The sequence below is a fragment of the Triticum dicoccoides genome, chromosome 3A, assembly GCF_002162155.2.
Source record: "Triticum dicoccoides isolate Atlit2015 ecotype Zavitan chromosome 3A, WEW_v2.0, whole genome shotgun sequence".
Lineage (NCBI taxonomy): Eukaryota > Viridiplantae > Streptophyta > Magnoliopsida > Poales > Poaceae > Triticum > Triticum dicoccoides.
This window is the reverse complement of record NC_041384.1, coordinates 460,903,969-460,909,432: the sequence shown is the minus strand read 5'-3', so window position 1 is coordinate 460,909,432 and position 5,464 is coordinate 460,903,969. Positions and strand designations below refer to the sequence as shown.

Genomic DNA, 5,464 nt, shown 5'->3' with positions numbered 1-5,464 from the left:
ATTGGCGGTGTGGATCTTGTCGGAGCCATGATAGGGTTCACGAGTGTGAAGCTTCCCCATCTCGCTGGTCAGATGCTCTGTCGCCCCAGAGTCCATGTACCAGTGTGGATCGATGGAGTAGGACTGAGTGTGTCCCTGTTGCTTCTGCGGCACGGGACGATCAGCCATGGCGACCTGACGGGCATTGTTGCGTGTATCTTTGCCGTCATTGCCAAGACCAAGGAAGCTTCGCTGGAAGCGCTTATGACACTTGGAGGCCCAGTGCCCATCGCGGCCATAAAGCTGGCACACACGTGGACCGCCAGCCCCCGGTAAGGTCGCAGTAGGTGGGGGGGCCGAGGCGGGCGACGGTGGCAGCCCCAAGGGAGACCGGGGTGATGAAGAAGAGCGGCCACCCTTGGTGGCGGCGTTGGCCGAGAGGGAGCCAGTGCCCCTGGAGCGGCGTGTCTCGACCCGTTGCTCAGTGAGAAGGAGCCGAGAGAAAACCTCGTGTGCCAGCATGGGTGTCGAGTTGCCCCGCTCGTTGATGATCTCGACTAAGGCATCATACTCCTCATCAAGACCATTGACAATAAACGAGTTGAACTCGGAGTCGGTGAGGGGCTGTCCAATGGAGGCCAATGTGTCGGCGAGGCCCTTGACCTTGTTGTAGAACTCAGTGGCAGTGGAGTCAAGCTTCTGACACTCTCCAAGCTGACGACGGAGTGCAGAGACACGAGCCTGGGACTGCGCTGCAAAGGTTCGCTCAAGGATGGTCCAGGCCTCATGAGACGTCTTCGCGAAGACAACAAGTCCGACAACTGCCGGCGAGAGCGACCCCTGGATGGAGGAGAGGTTCGCCTGGTCCTGCCCCGTCCAGACGCGATGGGCCGGATTGTAGACCGGACCGTGCACGCTGTCTACCAGTGCGGGTGGGCAGGGAAGCGATCCGTCGACGTAGCCTAGCAGGTAGTGACTCCCCAAGAGCGGGAGAACCTGCGCACGCCAGAAGATGTAGTTGTCGGCGGAGAGCTTGATGGTGATGAGATGACCGAAGTGAAACGGCGGCGGCGAAGACGATCCCATCGAGGGGGCTGCCTGGGGTGCAAACACCATGGAGGCAGCCGGAGGCACCGAAGCCGATGCGGGAGGAGGCGGGACCGCAGCTAGGACGGACGCCGCAAAGCTCGCGGCCGGGTCGGACGCCGCAAGGCCCGCGGCCGGGGCGGACGCCGCCAACCCCGTCAGCGGGGCGGTGTGATCCGCTTGCGGCAGGAGCGGCGGGACGACGCCCGCGGAGTCCGCAGCGGACGGCGGCGCCGCGGTGTGGACCACGAGGTCGCGCCCAAGCGAGGGCGCCGACGGCGTGGAGTAGACGGAGCCGATGCTCCTGGTCCCGATCGGAGCCGGAACGGCGACGACATCTAGCGGGAGGTTGAGCAGAGCCGCAAGAGAGGCCGGGAGGAACCCCGCAGCAGTGGAAGCGGTGGTGGCGGCGCTCGACATGGCGGCGGTGAAGGCGGCGGCGGCTGCGGCGGCGGTGCGGGTATTAGGGTTTGGAAGCGGAAGCGATCGTAACCTAGCGTGATACCAAGTAAGACAATAAGATTTGGGGGAACCAGCACAACCCTCTAAGGATGGTTTATCTCATTATATATAATGGATGTGTTACAATACGTACAATATACGTACATAAGTACAGAAGCTATACATAGTCTAACAATTTGCGAGCGTGGAAGACGACGGCGGCGGCGATGAGACAGCTCCACTAGGAATACAACGGCGGTGGCTTCTTTGTTGTTTCTGTGGTGGAAGACCCACGCCTACGACACCGCGGCAGGGGGGAAATCCCCTGCTCCCCCGCTCCCTCGCCGCAGCTGCCTCCTGCTCCGCCAACGCCACCGCGGCGGACGATGAGATGCCCTGCTGGCTCCCAACGGCGATGTCAACCTCGACGGCGCGAGCTTCTGCTCGGGGGACGGCGCGGTTCAGCGACGACGAGATCTTCCTCACCAAATCGCCGACCAAATCGTCGAGGAGAGCAAGTTCCTCATCCACCGCACCGCCACCTCCTCTGCTCTCGTCCTTCCAGGTTCGGTTGGGTTCAGTTCGTGCAGGAGCAGGAGCACGCAGAATCCTCCAAATTGTCGCTTCCTAGAAGCTCAAGATGGTGTTGTTCCCAATTTGTGCAGGTCAGGAGAGCAACAACGCACACGCAGCGCAGATTTGTGCGTCTTCTCCATGCAATCTTGTTTACTTAATCTTCAGCCTGGGCCATCTCTGTCACCAACGCCTACAACCTGGGTATGAACCTCTCTTCTCTACTTCATCTTTACTGAATGTGCGTATTCTCTGAACCACTTATTCTTTGTCTACTGAATTTTAGTGAATGTGAGATGTACTCCTGTAAACTGAGATGTGCTTTTGTAAAGTGTGTTGTCAACTTGTGAATTTTAGTGAATGTGAGTGAAAGTTACTCCACAATGTGAGTAAAAATGTTGGGCTCCTCTCATTCTTTTCCCCAATTCAGTATTGTTGTGTAGAAATTGATTCAAAAATTCAGTACTCCTAGGCCAAGAGAGAGATTATGTTAAAAATACAGTTAAGCAGGCATGGTAAAATTGAGTTGGAAAATCAAAATAAGTGAATGAATACTGCTTGAGTTGGAAAATCAGTGTAAATCTACTGTAAAAATTCAGTACTCCTACACTTAGAGATTATGTTAAAAATTCAGTTAAGCAGGCATGGTACTCTTATTTTGGAGTAAAAATTCAGTTTAAAAGTCAGTTAAAAGTCCAGTTTTAGAGCTTGGCTCCTGATCTGACTATAAAGTGTAATGCAAGCTTATTGCTAGCAAGTTTAAAATTCAGTAAACACATGATTCAGTGCACACTTAATACACATGACCTGCTTGTGCTTGTGACTGACTTGGACACATGATTCAGACACACATGTATTCAGACACACATAGCAGGTCTGAAACTCCTAGGAAATCATTTGCATATTGTCAACCTACTGTGAAATGAGTAATAGCTGCATCTTCCAGGATAGTAGTGTGGGCCTCCTAATTAGTTGTAAACCAAAGCACTTAGACATTTTCAAACATGAGTAAATCAGAAACTAGTCTCAGCTTGACTATTGATCTTGTGCATTTTCCTTTCTTTTCAGTGAACTAGTCTCAGCTTGAGTCCTGGTCTACTGTAACTTTTTTTTAAAAGTTGTTTAATTGATAAATCATTTTAAATGGTGTGCCCAGGTTTCAGTGAACTAGTCTCAGCTTGAAATTTGGTTCAGTTAACTCCATACAAGGGTCTCTTTTTGGTTAACAGTTTGGAGTATAGATTAACTGAAACCTGACATTTTAACTGAATTTTACCTTCTTCCTTGCTTAGGAACATGAGCTCTGGCGGCAACACAAAGAATTCAGTAAACACTATTTTTGCAGAATTGTTGTTGTCAGTTAACTGAAACTACAGCACATTCCAATCAATTGGCTGCAGTAAAGAACTGAAGAGATGGTATGATAACAACTGCTCTATTTGTTCTATCTAATCTGTTCTTTTCTATTTAAGAAAAATATAAGCATGCATTTACCAGTAGGCGAGATCATCTAGCTACTTTGTAGTGTTATTATTGTCTAAATAGGAACATTTTACCTCATTAAAAGTACAGCCATCTCCAAAACTACAACACATTTAGCTACTGAACATTTACCTGGTGAGATGTTTAGTCATGCATCCTAATTCAGACGCTGTTGTGTGTTTAAGTAATCTGTCAGAAGTGTTTATTTCCACGCATGCATTATCAAATTGGCTGTGAGCCGTAAGGTGGAATGCTTAGTATTTTTGCTCATACAGGAAACTTGCTCAGTTCGATTAATTCAGCTCCAATGGCGGTATCTGTAAGACATGGAAGTGTGCAATTTTTCTGTATGTGCTCTCATATTTTTGCTCATGCATGCTTTTTTCAGTTAGTTTTTCCCACATTTTGGAAAGAACCATGCACAAAGGAAGCAAACACTTCATCTGATGGTGTACCTTCTTAAGCTAGCAGTACTCTGATGGAGTACCTTCTTCAGAGGGCAAATAGCACCAGCAGCAGCAGTCACGGCGGCAGTCAACAGCAACAACAGAGGAGCAGTAGCATCAACACGAATCAGCAACAGCAGCACAGGCAGAGGAGCAGTAGCATCAACACGGGAAGAGGAGCAGGAGCAGCACGGGAGCTCCACCGGCGGCAGGGGAGAAACAGAGGAGAAACAAGATGCAGCAGCACGGGCTAGCACCACAGGCGGGCACGCAGGCAGAGAAGGAGCACCACGGCGGCGCGTGGGAGCTCGACGAGGACTCACGGGAGACCACGGAGGACGCGTGCGAGCTGCTGTCCACGACGGATCGTGGAGGCCAGCTCCGACAATGCCCGTAGTTGGATCGCGGTGGCGCACGGGAGGCAGCTCAAGGTGGACTCGCGGGAGCACGAGGAGGACTTGCGGGAGCTCGAGTATGATGAGAGGGAGCTCCTGCTCCACCAGATCGTGGTGGCAAATTCCAGCGACACCCGCAGGTAATCGCCGCCGGAGGGGATCGCGGCGGCGCAGGTCTGGGCGGCGGCGGCGGAGCAAGTACTTGGCGACGGCGGCGGCGTTGAAGGTACGTGGTGACGGAGGCGGAACACTTCCTGGTGGGCGGCAATCACGCAGCTTGGCGGCGCCGGCCCCTGGAGACGCACGGGCGACGGCGGAGGAAGACGACGGGGGTGGAGGGACTTGTTTGTGATTGTTTTGAAACTACGAGGGCTTTTTTATAAAATTGGCAATGATCTACGCCTGCGACATGTTTTTCGGGACGGAGGGAGTACAATTTACATTCTGTTAAAATGCAAAGAATTTATTTCTTGGCAACTAAATCATCCCCTGTTTAGTTGCTTTTATGCAGAGGCATTACGGATTTACAATCAGTTGCCAAAGAAAGCCTTCACTTATTATGATGCTGGTGCAAAACATGATTTAGCAGCTATTTTTTACACTACACATTTCGTGATATGTTACTTGTTCTGCTGTTGTTCCATGTTCGTTAATTGTGCATCACATGTTCACCAAAGTGGCTAGGCTATTAGATAGATGGTTCATTTTATAGCCAGGATGTTTTCCATCGTGCTCACAAATGTTGATCAGTACAGTGGTTCGGAAGTTGCCCTCAACCTTTAACAATTTTCTTATATCTGTTTTTTTTATATATGCAGTATGCTTGGTTTATTTATAGGATGCGTTGTAAACTAGATATATTTAGTGAAAGGTTCTGCAGTAATTAAGATAGATACCAACACGGTTTCCTTTATTCCGTTGCTACATTCTATTCTATGATGTGAATTTGTTGGCCAATCATCTAAAAAAAGTAATTGGCAAATGCTTATGCATCAAATACCTGGCATTTTTTCATGCTTGGGCCTTTTTAATTACGAATACCTGGTTTATTTATAGGGATTT

At 50.2% G+C, this 5,464-nt stretch overlaps 1 long non-coding RNA gene across 1 annotated transcript; it reads left to right on the top strand.

Annotated features, from left to right (window-relative positions):
* Nucleotides 1-1,712: 1,712 nt before the first annotated feature.
* LOC119268561 lies at nt 1,713-3,830 on the top strand. The gene is made up of 3 exons (XR_005133218.1): nt 1,713-2,071; nt 2,172-2,283; nt 3,372-3,830. It is a non-coding gene; the product is annotated as an uncharacterized LOC119268561 (long non-coding RNA).
* Nucleotides 3,831-5,464: the final 1,634 nt, after the last annotated feature.